Genomic DNA, 24,488 nt, shown 5'->3' with positions numbered 1-24,488 from the left:
CGGCCGCAGCAAACCCCAAATGGTTGCAAATTGTGCACTGGGAGCTGGTCCAGCTCATGAACGATACAGAGAACGGATTTTATGTGATCAAGGTTTAGTTGCGTGCATTGAGACTTAGGACGATGCTAAACCGCTATGTGCTGGACATGTTAACAGCAATGGCAGGTGCGGTTTGCAAAAGGTTTGGCAATTCCTGTTGCACATTCGTGCCTTCAGAAGATGCAGAGAATGCGTTGTTATCCCACATCATTGCAGCTGTCCATGGCCTGGGGGGTTCGCATGAAGGAGGGAGGTGTACATGATTAACTGGTTCACCATGGCATTCGACTGGGCTCCGAGCGATCATTACGTTGTTGATTCCCATCATCGTGTTAATTCTGGTTATTTTCTGCACCTGCCAACTGGGCCTTTCGATGTTGTGACACTACAGCACCCAATAGCGCAAGAATGATTGCATCAATTAGGGTTTCAAAAGCAACTTGCGAGACAAAAGATTTTGAAGTACAGACTGATCTCCCACAATGTGGCCCTAAGCATGAAATGCTCCCCATCCCATATGGAAATTAAATTGACCATCTATACCACATTAACATCACTCCAACACCTGATATAGAGAATTATACAGAGGTTTGGGTGGAACTGGTAGGGGGTGGGCGATGCATCTATATGACTGCGCTCACCTGAGGAATATACGCGTAGGGGGGAGAGTGTGCAGTCAGTATGCAGGGTGTGGGTACCAAACAGAACACAGCCATACGTAGAAGCAGAGAGGAGACAGCAGAGCACAGGGGTATTTAAGAGTTTGTTACTGTAGGAGTAACGAAAGGGGGGAATATTGGGAAGGGGGCAAATATGTCCCCCCGACCCCCAAGTGCTTTAGAGTAAGGCGAGAAGCATTCAAAGCACTATGATAGGCCGGGGGGAGAGGGGACAGTGGTAAGACCCCACCCCAATATAATCAACCCACATAGTGTAACCAAGGAAACGCGCAAGACTGCCATTTTGTGTAGAGGTTTGTGCATCTTGTGTAGATAAAAGCAACCATAGTTGGGAGACGAGGCCTGCATGGCGAATGTGGCATTTCATGCACTAGGCCCTAATTGCGAGACTAGCAAAATCTCCAGCCATGCCTGAGCTCCTTTGAGGACAACCCACACCCCCAACCGCCATACAGCGAATTTATTTTTCTAACAGTGTTGCAAAGATGTTTTTCTATCTGCAAGGAATGTGCCCTACAAGTCCACGATCATAAACCAGTGACTGGTGTGCACGTTATCTCACACTGGCCAACACATAACCCCGGCCCATCCCCAGACACACACGAATTATAGCCCATATAACGGACTAATCCTCAGGATCCCCGAATTCCATGGTACCAGGTGCCCTTTAACCACCAACCCTAAAGTAACAAGTCTTGAATGTTCAAAGAGAACGGACATTGCACATCTGAGCTACAATCATGTGATTTGTATTGCAAGGTGCTGGGAGGAATACATTATAGTTCAAAACGAGGGTGGCGGCCTTGGAGCCAGATGGCGCATAAGGAGAGAGTGTAATGTGTGTGAAGGTTAGTGTGGTAATCAAAGATCCATGCGAGTCTTCATTCAATTTAAGCTTCTTTATTTGTTAACAGCCCGGCGCTCCCTCAGCTACCTCCGTTCACACCCACGCCAACCGCCCAACTCCCAAGCGAACCGCCTCATCCATTCCAATCACAACATTCCTACCTCCCATTCCGGAGAGAGCGCACAACAGTAATTCCACAAGAACACAACAGTTTGCCCCAGACCCTCCTTTGTCCCAGTCTAAAAGCCTGCCAGGTGCACAGTATAATGATAAAGTATCATTGTGTTAGGAGTGTTAGGAGTATAGTTAAATTGTTTTTTGACCTTCGTCGGTGTAAAGAAGAAATCTCTGCAGCACCCACGTGATGGAAGACGGACAGAGTGGGCTTGAACAAATAACCTGGCATTCATCAGACAGGCCGATCCTGTATAGGAGCACACCAGCCATCCACTCAGGTTTATGTATTGCGTCACAATGATGGTGTGTCTCCTTTTAAGCCTCTGCTTGTACCCTCTTTCAACAGAACATGCTTGGTAGCAGAGTTATTTGCTGTTTTTCTCATCTGTGTAAGAGATTAAAACTTGTTATCCTTACAAGATCGACTTGGGCTTTTTTTCCCCAGCAGGTTGTGGTTGATCTGGTGTGAGCATTCGGGTGCATGCCTTCAGGACTACCATGGCAATGGCAGGCAATGGGTGGTGTGGCATACCAGAAGGACTCGGACCAGAAGATGCGTTTTTACTACAGAGGTTTTATTTAAATTAAAGAAAACTCCTTACTCACCCTACTGCTAATAGCGAAGCTCACTACCTACTAAACTAAGGGTGCTCGTCAATATTAGTCACAATAATAAAGCCTGTTCTCTGTTCAAATCGTAACCCCTAAACTGGCCCCATCACTTTAACAACAACAACAACAACTCAAAAGGGAAAATTGCCAATCTAGGTTGCCTTCAATGTTCTTTACTCTCATCTCCCAGTGTTCCAAGGAACCTCACCTGACTTTAGTGTCCACAAAGATTTATTTGGAGGCAAAGTCTACACTCCCCCAAACCCCAAAAAGTCAATTATCTCAGTGGTTGTAGATGAAGGGATCTCTGTAATCTTTCTCCAGTAACTAGGTGGGTCTCTCGCCATTAGATTCCAGTCTTGCTTGATTTTGGGATGATTCTTTACTTGCTCTGTGGGGCCCTTTAAGCTCCTTTGTTTCTCTTTTTCACAGTTCCTCGGTTGATTCGCAGAGATATGGGTATCCCCTCCTAGTATAGCCTCCTCCACCAAATACGTGATTCTCTCCCCATGCAATTCCAGTCTTGCCTGATTCAGTTTTCCTTTTGGGATGATTCTTTACTTGCTTTATAAGGCCCTCCTGACTCCCTGGATTCTAGTTTCTGCCTTGATTCATAGAAGTGTATGTATCCCCTCCTAATGCATCTTTCTCTTTGTTTTGGTGTGCGGCTTCGAGACGTTTGGCAAATTTCAAGACTAAGGTTTGTAAGGCTCCCATAGCCACTCGTTATATTTATGCGAGTCTCCCTCTCTCGACCTTGTTGCCCAGTCATAGGGATCTAGATTCTTTGTTCCTTCTCCGGTTCCCAGAGTTTGGTCTCTGTGTCCTCCTCTAATGCAATCAACTTGCTTCCCTTCTCCGTAGCAGGTCCTGCTCCAGCGAGGTGACCAACTCCGACACTGGCTTTTTCCCCAGCTCCTGGGTGTCCTCTACTAATGACAAGTGAGAGGGTTTCTTCTCTCACCAGCATGTTGCTCTCTCTAGTTCCACATAGTGCGAGTGGAGGACTCGTTCCCCTTTCACTCGCCAAATTCGGCATTTCCCCCTGGGTTCCAAGGCGGCTGTACCAATGCACTTTCTACAGTATCTGGACTTTCACAGCTGACGTCAGATCCAAATCTGGTATTCCCATATATGCAGATGTTAGGAAAGATCTCTTTTAGGCGACTTTCCCCCTCCATATTCTATGGACCCACAAACATTTTCCTTTTGTTTTTTAACCTGTGCTGACTTTTTACAGGTAAGTGAAGCCTTCAGCTTCACTCCCTTGGTCTTGTGCTCATTGGCCATGGGACAACTAATCAGTCTTTCAAACTATCACTACTGGGAAACGGTTTCCTTTTTGTCTTTTTACGTTTGACCTTTTTGGGTAACTTTACCAGTGCACCCAGCATCTTACAATGCAGTTCAGTGGGGAAATATTTGTATCATCCTAGTCTTTTAAACTGGGTATTTTTGGTTACCTTTATATGTGCCTATAGACAAGCTGGTGGCAGAAGATACATTACCATGTTTGCATTATTTTAGTGTGCCCAATGGCATTTACACCATCTTGCTACTAAATGTGGCTAGTGCACTAAAATGGCTGTGCCACAAGATTTTTCGCTTCTTCTTTGGCCATATTGTTTCTTGGCGTTCTTGTCTGGTCAGGCCATGAAATCTCCAATATGGTCATGCATTTGCCTGGGAAAGCTGCTGTTTTCACAGGCTAGTGCATGCCATGTGTGTGACGCCCCAGGAAATGGGTGAGACGAACAAGATACTTTCTTACCTGGTAACGTTCCTTCGATGGGATGGTCCGACGACGTATTCCATATCTATGACATGTAATCACCACAGCTGTGCTGCTTCGGAAAATCTTCGGCGTCTGTGTCCTGCGTCGATGACGTGGATGCTTTCCCCAAGGACCTCCTCCGACGGCCGACGTCACCCGATGTGATAAGCAGGACGCACGATGCCCGTAGCCTCAGTTGTAGTTTTTTTCCCCCAGAACTTGTGACACCAGTTTTCTGCCAGTCAGACACACAAGGTCTTGCGGAACGCAAGCTGCAATCGCATAAGAAATTCTGCAGCGGGGAAGGAAGGGAGGGAGCGATCGATATGGAATAAGTCGTCGGACCGTCCCATCGAAAGAACGTTACCAGGTAAGAAAGTAACTTGTTCTTCGAGGGGATTGGGTCCTCCGACGTATTCCATAGCTCTCAACTCACACGCTTTTGGCGGGTGTCACCCGCCTTGTAAAGAGCGGACTCACCCGCCAAGCCTCCTGCACGCCCATTCATTCCAATGGGTGTCTCACCTGCCAAAAACAAAATCGGGTGATTTCATCCGCCTTTGAAGCGCAAATGGTTGAGAGCTATGGTATTCCATATCTATGACAGACTCCCAAAGCAGTACCAAGCAAGGAGGTGGGAAAAGAATTTAGAACACAAATTTAGCATGCCCAATCAAATTGCAGAATAAAGGATTGCCTTGCCAAAGGCCAGATCCTGCCCTCGGATGGAATCGAGGGAGTAGTGACGTACAAAAGTATGTACTGAAGCCCAGGTGGCTGCATCACAGATGTGACAAATAGGAACACCCCTCTGCAGGGCAGTAGACGCAGCCACTCCCCTGGTAGAATGGGCCCGCAAGCCAACCGGAGGGTCCTTACCCGCCAAGCGGTAACACTCGGAGATAGCTAAAATAATCCAAAGAGACAAAGTCTGTTTCGTCACAGCTTGTCCTAAACGCTTTCCAGCATAACCAATGAAAAGTTGATCGTCCACTCTGACCCGGGACATGCGCAAAATATAAAAGCTCAACGCTCTCCTAGGATCAAGCCTATGGAGCCTCTCCACTTCCTTACCAGGATGTGAAGAAGGATAGAACCCCGGAAGAAAAACCTTCTGGCTCAATTGAAATTCCGAAACCACCTTCGGAAGAAAGGAAGGACGAACTCTAAGGACAACCCTGTCCTTATGAAACACAGTGAAGGGTGGCTTAACTGAAAGTGCCTGTTACTCACTCACTCTGCGAGCGTAAGTAACTGCAACCAAAAACACAGTTTTCAGAGTTAACAGTCTCAAAGGGCAAGAATGCAAAGGCTCAAACGGAGCACCCATAAGAAACTTAAGAACAAGGTTCAAATCCCAACCGGGCACCAGAAAAGGTGACGGAGGGAACACATTAGTGAGCCCTTTCAAAAACGGAGAAATTAAAGAAATCTTAAAATAGGAACATTCTTCAGACGAGCGCTTAAATATGGACATCACTTCCAGGTAACCTTTAATGGTCCCCACTTGCAAACCCCTGTGGGCCAAGGAAACCAAAAAAGACAGAACCATGGGAATGTCACACTCAAAAGGATCCACATTCTTAACTCTGCACCAGTCGCAGAACTTTCTCCAACGGCAACGGTACAGAGACTTTGTTGCCGGCCGCCTGGCCGAGAGCAACACCTCCATCACGTCTTCAGGGAGGTCCCAATCCTTATAACTCAACCTTTCAGAAGCCAAGCGTGAAGGTTGAGGGATCTGACCTCTGGATGGAGAACCTGACCCACCCCTCCCATGAGAGAAGATCGTCTCGGTAGGGAAGACGACGTGGAGGGCAGATGGACAAGTCGAGAAGGTCCGAGTACCACGTCCTCTGGGCCCACGCCGGAGCAATGAGGATCATCTGGGAACCGAACCTCCATAACTTCTGCAGTACTTGCGGGATGACGGGGACTGGAGGAAACTCGTACAGCAGTGGGAATGACCACTCCACCACGAACACGTCTCCTAAGGCTCCTTTTAGAGGAAATTCCCGCGAGCAGAACCTTTCGCACTTCCGGTTGACACTGGAGGCGAAGAGATCCACTTGAGGGGTCCCCCAAAGTGCGAAGACCTCCAGGAGAATCTCCTGAGCCAGCTCCCACTCGTGAGAGATCGTGCTCTGCCTGCTCAGAGCGTCCGCCGTCCCATTGTCGTCTCCGGCCAGATGAACAGCCGAGATCGAAACTTCCTGCTGGATGGCGCAGAACTCGAGCTGCATTGCCTCCCTGCACAGAGGAAGTGACCCTGCCCACACCCCTTTTTGAGGAGGTAGTGCATGGCCACCGTGTTGTCCGTTAGAATCAGGACACTCTTTCCTCGCACAGTCGGCAGAAAAGCCTTCAGGGCTAGCCTGACGGCCCTCAGCTCCAACAGATTGATATGGAGTCTGGACTCCGACGGAGACCAAAGACCGCTGACTGTCAACTCGTTGGCATGATCTCCCTATCCTGTGAGGGATGCGTCCGTCACGATCGACACCTCCGACCAGGGCAGCCAAAATGGGGCCCCCTTTCATCAGATTGCCTTTGACGGCCCACCACAGAAGGTCCTGGGCGACCGAGGGCGGCACCTCAACAGGGTCCGACATCCTGCCGGAGGACTGAGACCACTGGAGCTTGAGTGCCCATTGTAAAGATCTCATCCGCCCTCTGGCACCAGAAGAATGCAGGATGCCATGAGGCTGAGCAGTCTCAAGAACTCGAACGCTGGGAGAGTCTGGACAAGCTGAAACTTGTGCACCATCTGCTCAATGTGAAGAGCCCTCACCTGGGGAGGAAAACACAGCCCCAGGGATGTGTCGAGCACTGCTCTGATGTACTGGAGCCGCTGTGTTGGCGTCAAATGGGACTTCTTTAAATTGAGGGAGAAGCCCAGCTTGTGAAGGGAGTGGCAGGTGACGGACAGATGATCCAGGACTTGCTCGGGAGAGCTCCCCCTGATCAACCAATCGCCCAGGTAGGGGTAGACGTGAATCCCCGCTTTCCTGAGATGCGCTGCAACCACCACCATGAGCTTGGTGAAAACCCTCGGGGCGGAGGTCAATCCGAACGACAGGACCAGACACTGAAAGTGTGAGTCGCCAACCGCGAACCTCAGGTACTGCTTGTGCTTGGGATGGATCGGCACATGGAAGTAAGCGTCCTTGAGGTCGAGAGACACCAACAAATCCTGGAGTTGAAGGGCCTGGAGGACTTGAGAGAGAGTAACCATCTTGAACTTGTCCTTCCTGAGGAGTTTGTTCAAACCGTGCAAGTCCATGATGGGTCTCAATCCCCAGTCTTTCTTCGACATAAAAAAAATAAGAGGAATACCATCCTTTGTTCCTCTCCGCTACAGGCACCAGTTCTATGGCGCCTTTCTCCAGCAGGGCTTGAATTTCCTGCGCAAGGAGCGGATCCGGACTCTTCAAAGAGAGGTTCCCAGGTGGATTGTCGTGAGGCCTCTGCCGAAAAGGAAGACAGTAGCCGTGGGTTATGATCTCCAGAACCCACACATCTGAAGTAATGGCACGCCACTCTACAAGATGCCGTGCCAGCCTTCCCCCAACCGGCGAACCATGGGTCCTGGCCTCATGACTGAGTGGTAGCAGCTGCGGCGTTGCCTGAGGGCAAAGAGGAAACTGCCCGAGCGGCCATGGCACCTCGAGTACCCTGTTTTCCACCTCTGGCACTCTTAAAGTGGCATCTTTGACTGACAGCTCCTCTTGCTTTGCTGAAGGACGAGTAATAGCGAAAGGAACCTTCCCTCCATTGCTGTCCCCTAGGACAAAAAGGCAGAGGTTGTCGAACTGCAGCGCCCAACGACTTCGCTGCAGCTTTGGAGGTCTGCAACCTCTCAAGGCTCTCATCAGCCTTGCTGCCAAAAGGATGTTCACCGTCAAAGGGCATGTTGAGGAGCCGGGACTGCACATCAGGAGCAAACCCAGACTTCCGCAACCACGCAAACCTGCGTATTACGGTGCTCGCCGCCATGGACCGGCTGACACAATCTGCCATGTCCAAACCCGACTGAACGGCCCCACACATGGCATCCTTGCCATCCTGAACCGTAGCAAGGAAACCATCCCGTTCGTCCCCTTCGGGAATATGTTCAGCCGCTAAAGCAACACAGTTCCGAAGAGTTTGTGTGAAACGAGACAAGGCACATATGGAGTTGGCCGCCTGAAGCGCCATACCCCCTGAAGAAAACACTTTCTTCGCCCAGCCGTCAAAACGTTTGTCGTCTCTATCCGGAGCGATGGTAGGATATGACGCCTGCTTTGCCGGGGCCATAGCCGCCTGCACCACCAAACTCTCTGGAGTGGGGTGCCTGGACAAGTAGCAGGGGTCGCTACTGGCTGGACGGTATTTTCGTGACAAAGACTTGCCCACTGCCGGGAGACTCTCCGGAGCAGTCCAAGCCCCGCCACCCTTCTCTGCAGTGCAATATGAAACGGCAGTACCGGGTCAGTGGGGGGACCAAGATCAAGGATGTCCGTGAGATCATCTTGAACGAACTCCCCTGGGGGAGCCAACCATCCCAAGTACTCTGTGACCTGAGGCATAAGGCGCCGGTACCAAGAATCGGCATGAGTGCCAGGCTCCGGCCTACAAAACTCCACCTCCAGAGAGGTGTCCAGTCCACTGGCATCATGCAGTGACTGCCTCAGGTCATCAAACTAGCTATGGCCCGAGAGAAGCTCATCTGGTACCGTAACCGGAACCAAGCCTTCATCAGAGCCTTCATCACCCTCTGAAATGTACTCCAGGCGGTGAGAGGAAGACACCTGGGGACCAAAGCTATGCCTGACCTTAGCCAGAGCCTTTCTAGGGGCTAACCCCGTGCCACAGGTCCCCTCCTACACCACCGCCTCGAAAGGCGTCGAGGGCGTCGAACGAGTCGGCGCCGAGAGAATCGACATTGAGCGAATCCGTGTCGACGTCAGCTGCAGCGCCGCCAGCATCGTCGACACAGGCCTCGAAGCCGGAGCTCCGAGCGTGTCTCTCGACGACCTAGGTGCCGACAGCGTCGACGACCCCCTCGGAGGCAGAGCCTCGAGAGAAATCGTCAACAACCTTGGCGCCACAGGCGTCGACGTCTTCCTCGAAGACGGCACAGGATCACGCGGTCTCGAGCGCGTCGAGGACCGGGACCTGGAACAGGCATGGCAAGAGCGGCTACCCTTGCCCGAGCGGGACCTTTCCCGTGAGCCGTGCCGACCACCCGAGCCCGAAGGCGTACAAGCGGTGTCTCAACCGGTGCCGACCGACCCCACTCAGAGGCACAGACGGACCGGTGCCCTGCGATTCAAGAATCGCTAACATCTGCTTCCCGAAGGAAGCCCATTCCTCCGGTGTCGCTTGCATGGTGGGATAAGCGACCCGCCGACCGGCGGAGTCCTCGGAAGAGGATGGGGAAGGCGACTGATGCCAGCGCTTCCGGGAATGCCTCGAAGAGGCGGAGGAGTGGCGAGACCGACTCCTGGAAGGAGACCCACTGGACTTCCGACGAGGGGAGTTGCCTCTCAAGTCATCCGTCGAAAGCCCAGTAGACCTCGACTTCCGGGGCTTAGACAACCGACCTACCGACAACTTCTTGCACTCCTGCAAGGCCTTGGCCGTGAGCGACTGGCAGTCGTCACAGTCGTCCGTATCGTGGGCCTCCCCGAGGCACCAGAGGCAGGCGTCGTGCGAGTTCGTGACCGACATCTTGGACCCACAGTGCCCGCATTTCTTGAAGCCCGGACGCGGGGTTTAAGACGAAGTAGACATCGTCACGAACAGGTTTTCACAAAAACTGAAAAGGTTCAACAAACCGAGAAGAGTACAGCAAACTCCCAAGAGTCGAGGCGTACCGAGATTCACAAAGCGAACACGTTCACGGAAAAAACGGAACTGAGGCTACGGGCGTCGTGCGTTCTACTTATCACATCGGGTGACGTTGGCCGTCGGAGGAGGTCCTTGGGGACGGCGCATCGACGCAGGACGCAGACACCGAAGATTTTCCGAAGCAGCACAGCTGTGGACATTACCTGTCATAGATATGGAATACGTCGGAGGACCGACCCAATCCCCTCGAATCTCTGGTTCCATTCCACAAACATGATGCCAGAGAGTATGGAGTGCATGCATGTGTGAAACCCACAGTAGTCCAGTATTGGACCACTGCTGGATGTTTGAATGGTGCAGATCCTTACCAATGATGGGCTTAGACTTGATTCCAGCCAGGATTTGGGATAAGAGGACTCCTGCAGCCAATTCTGCAGATCAGCATTGGAGCCAAGTATCCTGTGTAGAAGAGCAGATGACTGAAGACCTGTGGACGACTCCTGAAGAGGCCTGGCGAAACCTTCCTGCATTTGGCTCGCTGAAGCTTTGCCGACTACCTGATTTGCAAATGCCCTCTGCAGTACTGCAACCCTTGGTATGGTCGGACCAGTCTTGACGCCTTCTCCAGTTCCAGCCGACCTGAGCCCTCAGAATCGACCCTGGACCACCAGGTGGATGGACCAGCTCTCCAGTGGGCTACCTCGACAAAGGGGGTTGGAGTTCCGCTTTTTCATCCGGAACCTTGGTGGTCACTAAATCATTCCACAAGCGACTTGGCAAGTTTCAGCTTCCCAGCAACAAGGGACCCTGTCCTGGAAGGTTTTCGACCGCGACTGGAAATACTTATGCTGTCGCCCATGTGCAGTGACCATTGCTGGAACCAGCTTTCCTCCATCTGGTAGAGTGTCCTGAAAAGGCCTGAATCAGTGCCTGCTGATTTTCTTTGTTTAAAAGGGTTGCACGCAGCTCCTGGACTCTACCGTAAACGCTTCTGTACCCGCAGCTCCTGGGTATCCTCTACTGGATCCAACAGTGGGAAAACCTACTTCCAGCGACTCCTAGTCACTTCAGGAAATCTGAGTCAGGGGGCTGAGTATGCGCAATACTTCAGAGCCATCACCTTCTCCACTTGTCTCGGGAGGGTGGCTCAGGGGCAACGTGCTCGCCTTGCAAGAAAGACGAGACAGAGCAACACAGGTTCGATCCCTGGGTCCACGCTTAGAATCCTCTGGGTATTAAGCGCATTATAAATAACCTATCATATCACTATAATAAACCTTAGAATAACTTTGGTTTATTCAATTCCAGAGCTTTTTGAACATTTGCTATAAAAGCTTTTCTTAAGCATCAGAAAATAGTCTTATTTGCTTGTAACATTGTGAGAATTCCTTTGGAACATTTTTCACCACTACAAGAACCTTTCCTTTCTTCGTCTACTCTCCTGAGAAGACGCTTTTGTGACTTTTGGGCACAAGGCCCCATTCAACAAAGGGACTGGACTTCTAAAGTTAGGGTATTACTCTTGTAAACTGGTTTTCCCTACTGCATCGTTACTTTCCTTCCTTTCAGTTCTTTAAGTGAATTGTATGCGTTTGCACAAAGATAAGGTGACTGTATATATGTTTGATAACCGAGAGTAGTGTGAGAATATTTACCTGCTCGTTTCATTTTACAAGTGTGTTTTGAGCCTATAATAAATAGAGTATAGAGTATATTTGTAATTACCTGAAAAGCAGCGATATTGTGTGCTTCACTGTGTAGACAAATTCTGGGCCCCTGACCACACTCACTCACTCACTCCTTAAGGCTTGGCCATTCTCCACGTGTACCCGATTGGGTTTGGCTAGACAGAGTTCCCCTGTTCACTAGGGTGGCCTCCTGAAATTTATCCACCAGGCCAGATTCTAGAAATCCATTTTAACAGCAGACAATGTGTCAGTTGTGAGGAGTTCCTTACCGGAATGGGAATCCCTGTCTCCTGGTGAGGAAGTCACTGCCAGTGACGTCCCGCTTTCCCAAACCCCTAGAGAGGGTTTTGCTTAGCAGGCTCGCCTGCCTAGCCTGAAAAGCAGTGGACCCTCACACCCCCCAAAACCAACAGATTTGTCACAGTGGATTAATATGTTGCCAAGTTTTCATGCATTTTTAGTGCAAGACATTAATTTCTTTCTTAGGAACATACATAAGGTTATCATAAAATGATTTTCTTTGTCAGATAGATATTTGCATTTGTTGTAGAGAACATTTTGAAACATTTTCAATAGTGGTGGTTAACAGATTTGATAGTGAAGAGTAGAAAGATACAATTAAGCAAAGTTTTTATTTTTCAATAATTTTGTTCATCCTACATGGCCGCTCAATGTAGTCTTAATGAACGTATTTGGAGCCAGCGAGCTTTAAATAGAACGCTAGGTTTCGCTTAAAACAATGTCATTATTTGATATTATTTTTCCCAAATACTTTGTTTGCTGCACAGAGCATTTTGGCGTGAGAATGCATCCTTTCATTTAAAGCGTGCAGGAATGGACTGGCCCATATTGAACTCGGGAGATTTCCCGGTAGGCCTCTGCACCTCTTGTTTGGTAACCTATTTTATATCTACACTTTTTCATAGGAGAAGAGTTGAGCTTGCTCAAAATGTGCAATATGGGGTCACTTTGAAAATGATTTTCAAGGCCTCTTGTTTTAGTCCACCCCTGAAAACATGGCATGTAGAGATCCTGTCACTTTTTTTTTTTCTTTTTTTTTAACATTTCTCACAGAGTCAAATGGATGATTGTGACCAGCCTGACCAATCGATAAAGCAGAGAGGCAAAATACAGATAGCCGCTCTAGCACTTCTGATAACGGAAGAAGATGCTAAGCAGCCATGCCAGTGGTTGTCCGAACATAGATGAGATTGATTCATTTGAGTGAACTATCCAATCAGATTGTTGAGTATTCCATGTTGTACTGTTTTGGAAATGTTTGTTCTTGATTGTGTTTTCAGGCTTGTTTTACCACAGAGAATTTAGGGACAATCACGGAAAAAAGTTATACCTAGAACGAGGAGAACATAATACAAAATCATAATTTTCATGAATTAGTATGCATAATTATGAAATATGGAGCAACATTTGAAAGTAAAAAATAAAAAAAAAAGAAGGATAGAACATTCACTTGAAAATCAGTAAATCCTTGTCTTGATAGAGTTTGGGTACAAAGGTCAATTAATCATCCTTTTCAGGCAGCATAATTTGACCTTCAGGAAGCCCCACTCAATGCAGGAAAGGGACAAAATGAAAATATGAAGAGTTCTTCTGTGCTGAATAGTACACAGATATCGTCAGGAAGGATGGTTAGGTATTGTCTGATGACCGGCTAGCTGGGTTAAAGATGATATGACATTTCACAATTCACAATGTATAATTAATGACATATAGGGGATTCTAGTAATAAGATGCAATATTAGATGGGGTACCGCAACAAGAGGCTTACAGATAATAAATGTTTATTGGAATCCAGCCAGTCGTGATTTATCAGTTTCCCGAAGCGCTTTCCCTTATTTTCACTAATTGCAATGTACAATTTCCTAATGATCTCATATGAATTGGTGGAGCTTTTAATGCAACATGCTCATCAGAAGCTAGGCTTGGATCAAAATCAATGTCTAGCAACACTAAAGGTGAATTGTGGCAACAGTTGTTTACCATTCAGAAAATTGAAGTTCCAGGCTGTAATGTTGATTTTGATCACTCCCCCGCTGTGACTTGGTCAAATGGTAAAAGCTGTTCTGTAATAGATTACATAATAGCATAATCCGGATTGTTCCATCAATGTAGAAGGTTCATAGTTGCTCCTTTGAAACACAGTGATCATAACTCACTTCTGGTGATTTTCTCTTTAGAGAAACATGAAACTGAAAATAAGTATGATCATAGAGTACAGATCAACTCAAAAGGTAACCGCATCATGTACTTTCCTCACAGAGGTTGTAGGTTAAATACAAAACTTCATGGCTCCGGTCATGAATTTGAAAGGCTAAGTACTCCTGGAAGATTCATAGAATTCATCTGGGATTTAAATCCACCACAATGCAAAAAAGATCTGCCAAGAAGTTGCATTTACATACCTTTGATGAAGTAACTAATTCCCACAAACATCTAAATAAAATACTTTGTGAATTAAAAGCTATGCGACTTGAGCCACACATCTACACCTTTGAGAAAAACAAATTGCATAACTCATAGACACAAGTCGCCTGGGCATCGTCAATTATGACACAAAGGTGGCCATGTTACATAAACTTTTGCCCACACAAACAAAAGATTTCTGGGCCCAAATAATCAACATGCCTCTCAAACTGTTCAGACATGTGTTCTGACCTCATCTATATGGGAAGCCTATTTCAAAGAACAATTGGCTATATCCGGCACATCCCACTCACAAATAGATAACGCTGTGGGCTCTCCATGTAGACGACGGTGAGGTTTCTAGTCTGATTCTACTCTTTTCCAAATCACGAGCAGCAGGCCCCAATGGCTTAACCAACGAGAACCAACAAGACGTTTCGATCCGATTATACTTGGGCTTTGATTCTTACCACCCTGTTAAAAAAAAATAGTGGAGACCAAAGAAATACCCAAGTCTTGGAAAAGAGCCACAATAATTCCAATCTATAAAAAGGCGATAAACTAGATCCAGCAAATTATCTGCCGATTGCTCTTATGGACTGCGATAAGATCTGTACAGGGTTAGTCCTCCAAGACTTATAAAAATTGGCCCTTAGCCAACATATACTAACTAAATTCTAGGTCAGTTTTCAGAAAAGGTTGGCGACTATTTTGAATGGGTCGACTATATACTTTACAGGCTAAAAGCAGGAAAAAGCATTCTCTTCCAGCATACTTCGCTTTGATTGACCTATCCAAGGTTACAAGCGATGAAAAAAAAATTGCCATCATGGAACATTCCACCTGGCCTTCTGCAGATAATCATTGCTCTCCATGATCACCCTCCATACAAGTAAGACTGAACCTACTAGGTGTTCTGTCCTCATCCATACTCACTAACTATGCTGTCAGACAAGGGTGTATATTTGCAGCACTTTTTAATTTATATCTTGCTGATTTGGCTGCCAGTTCACTAAAAACACACTTTTGCCTCACCCTTGATTGGAAAATCCACATACTAGTTTACGCTGATGACAACACCTAATCTCAGCAATGGAGGCATTTGCAAAGACTAATGATTTGATAGTTAACCCCACAAAATCGAACATGATTAATGGAAACCAGCAACTAGAAAGCTTAAACAGTGGAGAATTGATGATCATGAAATTCATTTATTGAAAAAGGTAAAACACAGGTTTCACTCTTAGAGCTAATCCACCATTGCGGGCCTTAACAACTGAATTAGAGTGTAAAACCCATCAATACATGTGTCAATTAAAAACACATTTAGGCACATACTGTCGATTTTCTTTGATGCCATTAATAAAGTTACATACGAGCAAAATCATATTTTCACTCTTATATGGGATGGAATGCACTCCATGTGCACGAAAGGTCAACTGGGATCGCCTGGAGGGTAGACTCTGGAGGAAAACTCTAACCCTACCACAATCATTACCCATCTAGCAGTTGAGGTACGAACTAGGCCTGCATTCTCTCTATTCTCATTTCTGTCGGAAAGTCCTGGTGCATTATAGATCGATTCTCACACCTCTTGATCAGTCTTTATATGCAAGAATGTATCAATTCAGGTACTAACCCCTACATATCCAATCTACAAGTCGATGCAGAACAAAATACTCAAACAATGCGAGTGCACAAGTCAGAGTCTCATAGATAATCCTGACAAAGCTAAGCGTGCCTTAATGCGATCTAATTGGAAGAGTGACGTTCATCAACTTGAAATATACCAAATCTTTTACTTTATTTGAAAAGTCCAGTTCGTATGTTCTGCCATATATTAGAAGATTCCCTAATTCCATTTGGAGCCAAGAGTTATTATTTCGTCTAAATTTGATAAAAACAAATGAGACTAACCGCATCTGGAATAAATTAGACCCTTCTGCCGGTGCCCTCACCCTACGTGGAGAAGGGCTCACACAAGACCTGAAACAAATTAGTAGTGTGCTCTTTGACTTTGGCTTCCAGACAAAAATAATTTGCAAACTTTGTGCATGATATCACACAAATCTCAACTGAAGACTTTTGGCATTGGTTATCTGTGGGAAAAGAAATTGCGCTTTCAATTGCGCTCCTAAAATTCTTGAATTAACTGAATTTTGTCAAAATCATTTTGGAAAGGAATCGAAAAATGATGTTACTTTTGTGTCTTTTAGATTCTGCTTTTTTTGGTTAATTAGATTCTGTGTTTTGATAATAGGTATGTTCATGTCTTAATTCTGTTTTATTTCATTTTAAGTTTTACATTTTATAGTTTAGTATCCTTTATATATGTCTTTTGTGATTTAATGATTACTTTGATTCATTTTCTGTACCTATTTTGATTCCGACAATTCTGAATTTTCAAAATTGAGGTAATGTGTAAAAAGTCATTATTTTCTTGGCTAAATGCACAATAAAAAAAGTAAAGCTTTTTTAAAATAAAAAAAAAAAGAAATGCGCGTCGACGTGCATTGGGACAAAAATGTTGCCAAGAAGTTCGAATTTAGAGATCTGAATTGTTTTTCAGAAGTTTACTTTGTGTTTTAACTAAGGAAACTCGGACTTCCAGAGGGTTACACTTTCAACATGCAGAGTTTAAATCTCAAACATGTCTACCATATCTTGACAAAGAATAGAGATTACTAGAAGCTGTTCCCAAGCAACTGTTTGGCTCTTAGGTAGAGATCAAAGACTTGGAAAGTAAGGAGTGCAACCATGCAGGCCCTTATGAACAAGCAGTGTTATGCATCGTACTCCTGTGCAGAGTGAAGCACCCGCACTTTTAAAAAGTCAGGCCTTGCCAAATTAAATCCAGTTTTATAAAATGTTGTGTATTTGCTCCCTAACCTTCCCTTTAAAAAGGTTGTGTCCTCCAAAAGTAAAAATATCCTGCCCTCTTGATGTGAGTCGGTTTTGCTCCACAATCAGAAAGAAGTGGAATGCCATCAATGTAGGCCTGATGGAATCAATGTTTCACAGACCAAATATGAGCCAGCCAGCACGGTATTTGAAGCTTAGTAAGAGTCTCTGAAGACAGCCGGTTAGGGAGAATTCTCCTTTCTGTGCTAATTCCCTTCAACATTAGAGACCCCAAGCTCTTTTGCTAGACTTTAGGACTTTTAGGACCATTTTAACCCTGGAGTGAGTGAGACCCTTTTCTCACTCTGTGTTTTGACCCGATTTGGATTATGTGTTTCCTTTGTTTTTGGAGTCTGACAAACTCCATAGGAATCTACTTTTTGTATGGTGACACAGCACCTTCAGTGCAGTGTCACAGATAAATCCTTTAGATTTCTCAAAAGGTTTAAATACATCGTCTTGCGTGAACTACTGTTCACAAGAATAATAAAGTGACATTGACTTTACTTTTCTCTTTATAGGTCCTGCACACCATCTTATGTGGAGTGCTGGGGGGTTACTTTGTAGCCCCTTATCCTACCTAATCATGTAAAACATTTTTTGTTACTGCCACTACTTTGAATGGCTGGTGGCAGTGGTTTAATATTCCTACCATTGTGCTTTTTCTACCACAGGCTGAACCCTCAGCTGCAATATAGCACCCATGGGTGACCATTTTGCCAAAATGACCCTGGTTTTCTTTATTTTTGCCATTTTCTGTTTGTGAGGTCTCTCTTGGGTTTTACTCTGCGCGCCAAACCAGGTTTGAGCCCTTTGTTCATTTTGCCTTTGGCGGGCATCAGTACTGAAATCCGCCTCTGGCTCCAGTGTGTCTGGAAGGGCAAGAAGCGAGGGAGGTTCCCGAAACTCCCATGTCCTTTGTCTTTAGGAATGCCCAAATGCACCCAATCCCGATTTGGCTGACTTTCCTTTCAGGACAGCCACGCTGCTGTTTGAATGATAGCTAGGCTGTGCATGAATGGGAGAAACCAGCTTAAAAGGCAGGGGTTTTTTGGGACTGAAGATGGGGTCGATCACTGGGAAGAACAACCCGAGGAACAAACCATGAACAAAGCTTGCTGCATTCTCCTGGACCTTTGAATTGCTAGATGAAGCCCTGCTGCTGTGCTGAAACTCCTTTTTCTGATCAACAAGAGAATCTCCGGAAGGGATGGCATCTTCCTTTGGGTTAGTTGGACCAACTAACCGAGACAAACTCCACTGGACCAGGTTCTCCGACTGGCTGCACTTCTTTATGCTGCAGGTACCGAGTTCCAGGGGACTAGAAATCCGTAGTAGAGTGCAACGTCTGTCATCTAGCCAGAAGCTCCAGGAGTCTCCCCAGGACCCTCCAGAAGCAGGAGTGAAGGAACCCAACCGGTATCCAAGATCAGCGGTGGTGCTGTTTACCAATCGCTGAAACTGCAGCTAATCCGAAAAAGAGCCTGTAGCTGCCGCCGACATTGGAATTTCTGTCGTAGGAGTCCTCCAGATGTCCTCTCTCTTGGCCCCATGACCGAAGCCCAAGAACCCAGGACCTGCATCACTGCAACCAGACAGAAGCCAGCTGGACCACTCTTCTTCTAACTAAAAGGTAATGTTCTGACTTGGGGTACTTACCGCAGTGTCTTTAGCGTTGCTCTTCGCAGTTGAGACTTGCAGTAGCTACCATGCTAGAGTTTATTTCAGCTCTACCCTTCACAAGTCTAACAGCTTGTGACCCTACAGTGATTTTTCTTCAACAAAGTAACTCTGTGCAAGACTTTATCATCTAAGAAGTTTGCAGTAGTCAGCGATGCAAGGTTCCACTATCGTCCGCGAGCACAGGATTCAGCTGCTGGAGGATGGTGTTGGCTTGAAAAAGACCCAAGAAAAAGTCTATTCATGATTGGTCCACCGTTAGGCAAGATTGTATGCAGTACCCTGTGGGAGACTGCACCAACCTTGTCCTCCTGGCAAAAGGTAACCTAACCTTTTCTATAAGTCTGTACTACACAGGTTGGTAGTGTGGCTGAGCAGCCAGGCTTATCTCAAGATGGGTCAATGTGAGCAGTAAGGTTGTTTCACAGCAAGTTATTCAAATAAACACTTCCACACAAGGTTTCTTGATTAAACAATTATTAATTTATTTAACAGTCCGTTGAATAAGCCTTTTTAAGAAGGGAGCAATCATATAACGCAATATACTTCAATAAATACACACTCTCAGTTTGACTAAATTGGTTGAGGGCACACAAATACTTCCTACAACCTCAGGTTGTTAGGGAGAATTCTCAGAAATGTGATAATTCCTTCCACCTTAGAGACCCCTATCAACTTTGCTGGATTTTGAGGACTTGATTTTTTTTTAACCTGGATAGAGCGTGACCCTTTTTTCCCCCCACTCTCTCATGTATTATAATGTGAATTTGACCTCTGTATTTCTTTTGGTTATGGAGTCTGACAAACTCCATAGGCATCATCTTTTACTATGTGTCACACAGCACCTTCAGTGCAGTGGCACAGGAAAGTCTTTTAGATTTCCCAAAGTTTAAATACCTTCTCTGGGATAAACTACTGTTACCCAGAGCAGTAAAGTGAAACTGGATTTACTTAGCATTGTACTTGCTAGACCCAGCACACCCTATCTTACAATAGAGTGTTGGAGGGGTTACTTCTTACCCCCCGTGTCTAAATGCTCATTTAACATTTCTATGTTACCCTTTCCTCACAGAATGGCTGGTGGCAGTGGTTTCGTTCCGAACTACCATGGTTTGCATTTACTGCAGCTGTTCACAGCTTCGGTAACGCTAACCGCGGAAGCCATCTTTTTCAAAATGGCGCAGAGCCATCTTTGATAAAATGGTCCCCGGTCTTCTTTTTTCACCATGTCTTTGTGGAAAGGTCCTTCTAGAGATTTTCTCTGCGGGCCAAACCAGGTTTGGTCTCTTTTTTCATGTCGCCTATGGTGGGCTTCAGCTGTGAAACCCTCCTCTGGCTCCAGAGTGTCTGGGGTAGGCAGGACATGAGGGGGGTGCCTGAAACTCCCTGTGCTTAGTCTCCTAGGAGACCCAAATGCACTTCGTGGTGATTGGCCGGCTGACAGTCCGGCAAGGACAGCCACCCTGCTGGGTGAGTGACAGCTAGGCTGGCATGAATGGTAGAGAACTGAATAAAAGGTGAGTCTTTTGGCTTGGAAGGCAGAGTCAACCACTGGACGAGGAACTGAAAAAGAATTGAAGAGGACGCCTGCTGCAACTTCTGGACCGTTGGTTTGCCCCGGTGAAGCCCTGCTGCAGTGCTGAAACACCAGGTTTGCATCGACAGAGAAGCCTCTGTAAGTACCACTTCTCCCTTTGAGTTGGTGGGACCAATCAACTCCAAAGTAAGCCACCTGGACACCCATCTTGGAGCTGGTTGAATTTCCTCAGAGTTGCTGTAGGAAACCGTCTAGCCAGGGAAAGGGACACCAGATTGTGTGCGGTACTTTTAAGATTGCCTAAAGCTTTTGGAAAATCCTCCGGACTCCCACGAAGCAGGACTGACCAAGCCTGAGCCCCCACAGCAGAGTGCGGGACCCCAGAAGCAAGAACAGTCCACCTTGATAGCCAGGAACCGCGTTGTTGCTATTTGCGTTAGCTGAAACGCGAAACAGCCACTGAAAGTGAATTTTGCCGGTTGCAGGTTTTGACAGTCCCAGTGCATTGCAGGAGCCCCCCCGATGTCCTCCCTCTTGTCCCCACGACTGAGGCCCAGAAACAGTGATATTTGCAGAGCTGCACAGGAACAGAAGTCATCAGCTGCATCTTTTCTTCTTTTCCAAGGTACTGTAAAACAAGAGAATTTACCTCTTACTGTAGAAGTGGTTGTTAAGTTCCTCAACTCAAGTCTAATCAGAGTGTGGCCCTACATTTGATTCTTCTTTTCATCAAAGACTCCTAAGAACTTGTGCAAAGACTTTTCCGTTTACTTACCAGAAGTGCTTTATCCTACCCAAGATTATTGCCCATAGACTTTGACTTAACCTACTGAATTGAATGAGACTTCTAGTGAACTCTTAAAGTATCTGCACTGCTTAAGAATATGTGTGGTCTCTTGTGTTCTAATAATCTTTGCCTTTTACCAACGAGTGTTCTGAATGCCAACAGCAAGATATTAATGTCCCCAGCACCCTTGTTACTGAAGTCACCTGTGGGTGTAGGTTGTGTCTGTGGGCCATCCCAAAAGGGTCTTGTCTGATTCAGAAGCTCTAAGTGTACAGTATTGAAGTATATTTGTGTGTTACTATCCCATTGCTCCCTTCTGAGGAACGCTTTATAACTGACTGATAAATAAATGAATAATTTTTTATGCAAGAAACCTTGAGTGCAAGAGTTTATTTGAATACCTGTAACTGTGAATCTTTGTGTAACTCCACTAAAGCTCACATTTCCCCTCTTGGGATAAGCCTGGCTGCTCAACACGCTACTAATATGTAGTACAAGCTTATACCAAAGGTTGGGTTGCCTATACCTGTAGTCATAGTTGTTTGTAGTGTTCCCAGAGGGTACTGCATTCAAACTTTGCCTAACATGACTTCAATAACTAGGACACTGGACATTGATTTATCACTGGCACATTTAGAGCAATACTGAGTGGGAGATCAAAAGGAAAAGTTTGAGGGGGAGAAAAATAAATTGGTTAACAAATATTCTTCACCAGGTAAGTACTTTTTAGAACCCTCCAATGCAAAGTTAGTTAACCCTTTCCTGGGGGAAAGGTAAATAACAAGGTCAGAGGTAAGAGTATTTCAGGGAGCCAGGACAGCCAATGTTAGTTGAGCAAAAGTCTAGGGGAGCTGAAGCACTTCTTGCAGGTAGGTAAAACGTCTTGCACAGTGTTTTAGAAACAACTCTGCAAGGGCAACGAAGACAAGTCTCAACTGAAAACAAGCAAGGCTACTCGACAAGAGGCATGTCCTCTTAGTTTTACAGTACCTTTGGTTAGAAGAAAAACTGCTTTCAGCTGGCTTCTGCTCCTGAGTAGATCTGCAGATCCTGTGTTCCTGGGCCTCAGTCATGGGGACAAGAGGGAGGACGTCTGGGGACTCCTGCACTACAAATGGAAGATCAGTGGCAGCAATGGGCAAACTTCAGATCAGCAGCACTTTGCGGTTTCAGCTCCTCGCCGCTTTCGTAAACAGCACCACTGCGGTTCTCGGATACCTTAATGGCCTTTCCTTGCATCTGTGGTGCAGACCCTGTAGCTCGGGTCCCACTTAAAAACGATGCACTTGATCTAGTGTTCCTATCCCTGGCACTTGGTTCCTGCAGCAGCAATGGAAGTACAGCCAGCTGTGAGAGGATGTCCAGACAAGTTCACTTTGGTGTTGATTGGTCCCACCAACCCAAGCGGAGAAATCGTCCGTTGCAGGGCTTCTCTAGTCGAGGCAAATTCGGAGCTTCAGCAATGCAGCAGGGCTTCACCGGGCAAACCAATGATCCAGGCGTTGGATTCCTTAGTCCAGTGGTCGACTGTGCCATCCAAGCAAAAAGCCTCACCTTTTATTCAGGTTTCTCCCATTTATTCGCAGCATAGCTGTCGTTCACACAGCGGGGTCCTGTCCTCCGGGGACAGCCAGCCGGCCAATCACCTTTGGGTGCATTCCTGTAACCAAGGGTATTAAGCACAGGGAGTTTTGGACACCACCCTCACTTCCTGCCCCTGCCAGACACGCTCTAGCCAGAGGCGGGATTCCGCACTGAAGCCCACCAAAGACCAAATGAACAAAGGGACCAAACCTGGTTTGGTGCGCAGAGTAAATCTCAAGCACCTTTCCGGCAAGAAATGGCAAAAAAGGAAGATTGGGCCATTTTGATGAAATGGGCACCCATGGGGGCATTACTGCGGCTGCAATTGCAGCCTGCGGTAAAAACACACAATGGTAGGAAAAAGTAAACCCCTGCCACCAGCCATTAATTGTAGAAAGAGTAACATAAAAGTGTTACATGAGAAACTAGACAAAGTGGATACGAAGTAACCCCTCCAGCACCCTATGGTAAGAGTGTGTGCTGGGTCTAGAAAGTTGCGAAGTGTAAGTAAAGTCAATTTCACTTCATTGCTCTTGGAAACAGTAGTTTCACCAAGAGAAAGTATTTAAACATTTGGGAAATCTAAGACTTCCCTGTGTCACTGCACTGAAGTTGCTGTGTGTCACAATGTAAAGATGATGCCTATGGAGGTTTTCAGACTTCAAAGTTAAAAGAAACACAGAGTCCAAATCTCAGAAAAATACACGAGTGGGGGAAAAAGGTCTCGCTCTCCAGGTTAGAAATTAGAAGTCCTACAGTCCAGCAAAATGAGCTAAGGTAGAAGGGAATGAGCACATTCCTGAGAATTCTCCCCAACATCTACAGAATCACACTGGGGATGGATACACAATGTAAGAAGACTGGGAAGAGAGTTTGGCGCTGTGGTTGAACAAAAAGGCAGCAGGACTCCTGCAGCTTTCCAGGCGAGGAGATGGCATCAGGATGTTGGACGTCCTTGGCAATGGTGCAGTCTCTCTTCAGGGTCCCAGTGGTGCTGAATTCTGAATTCAGTGATGGAGGCACAGTCCAGTGCTTCAGGAAAAAAGTTCTTTGAGCAGGAGAGATTACCAGTTATCTCCACCGGATCGCAGCAGTTGATTCCTTCTCATCTCCTGGAGGGACAGAACATAACTGTACTCACATTAGAGGGTGCTGGTGCAGAACGGTGTCCAACCTTGAGCAACAGGTACAGAGTTCCAGCAGTAGACAGGTTTAGTAGTAAGAGTCTCTGCTTTTATCCCCAGTTGGAGGCGGTGAGCAAACATCACCCACACACACCATAAATCATTCAAACAGAGGTGGGTCAGCCAATGGCTGACTATCCCTCCACAGTTCTGTGAGCAAATATGGTCCCTTTCTCCAATATACATGAAGGACAAGGGATACTCAAGTGCATCCCCACCTCCCCCTGCCCCCAGCAACCCACTTTGGTCTTCGGGGCATTTTGAAAATGGAGGAGTGGGTCGAAAATTACCCCAAACTGGTCAAATCGTTCCCAGCCGTATTCCCACAAAAGAAAAATCCACCTCCTGCCTGGTCACGTCACTAAAAAAGATGTGGTACAATATGGAGTACTTTTGGGGCAGTCACTACGTTAGGAGTCTTAAGGACTTTCAAGACTCGGGAGGCTAGCTCAGGGGCAACATGCTCGTTTTGCAAACGAGACGACACAGAGCAGCACCGGTTTGAGCCCCGGGCCGCGCTTATAAACCTCTTTATATTAAGTGCGTTATACATAACCAATTTATTTTAAAAATAATTAAGACACAGGACAAGAAACAAAGCCAATGTCAGGTTTTGGAATAAGCCTGTCTTTAAGGAATAAAGTCCAAACCCCAGAGAAGCTAGCGAAAAGTAAAGGATGTACCTTATCAAGAAAACACTGGCTTTCTACCTAAAAATGTGGCCCCAAAAGACACTACTAGA

The 24,488-nt window shown here is 46.5% G+C and overlaps 1 protein-coding gene across 3 annotated transcripts in view; it reads right to left on the bottom strand.

Moving 5' to 3' along the window:
• The window catches only part of CEP131 (centrosomal protein 131), a 1,227,592-nt gene that overhangs the window by 989,009 nt on the left and 214,095 nt on the right, over positions 1–24,488 (bottom strand). The window lies entirely within an intron of this gene.

Source organism: Ambystoma mexicanum, chromosome 3q, assembly GCF_040938575.1.
Source record: "Ambystoma mexicanum isolate Mex_15411 chromosome 3q, UKY_AmexF1_1, whole genome shotgun sequence".
Lineage (NCBI taxonomy): Eukaryota > Metazoa > Chordata > Amphibia > Caudata > Ambystomatidae > Ambystoma > Ambystoma mexicanum.
Note: the sequence above shows the minus strand (reverse complement) of the source record. Positions and strands in the feature narration are given on the sequence as shown.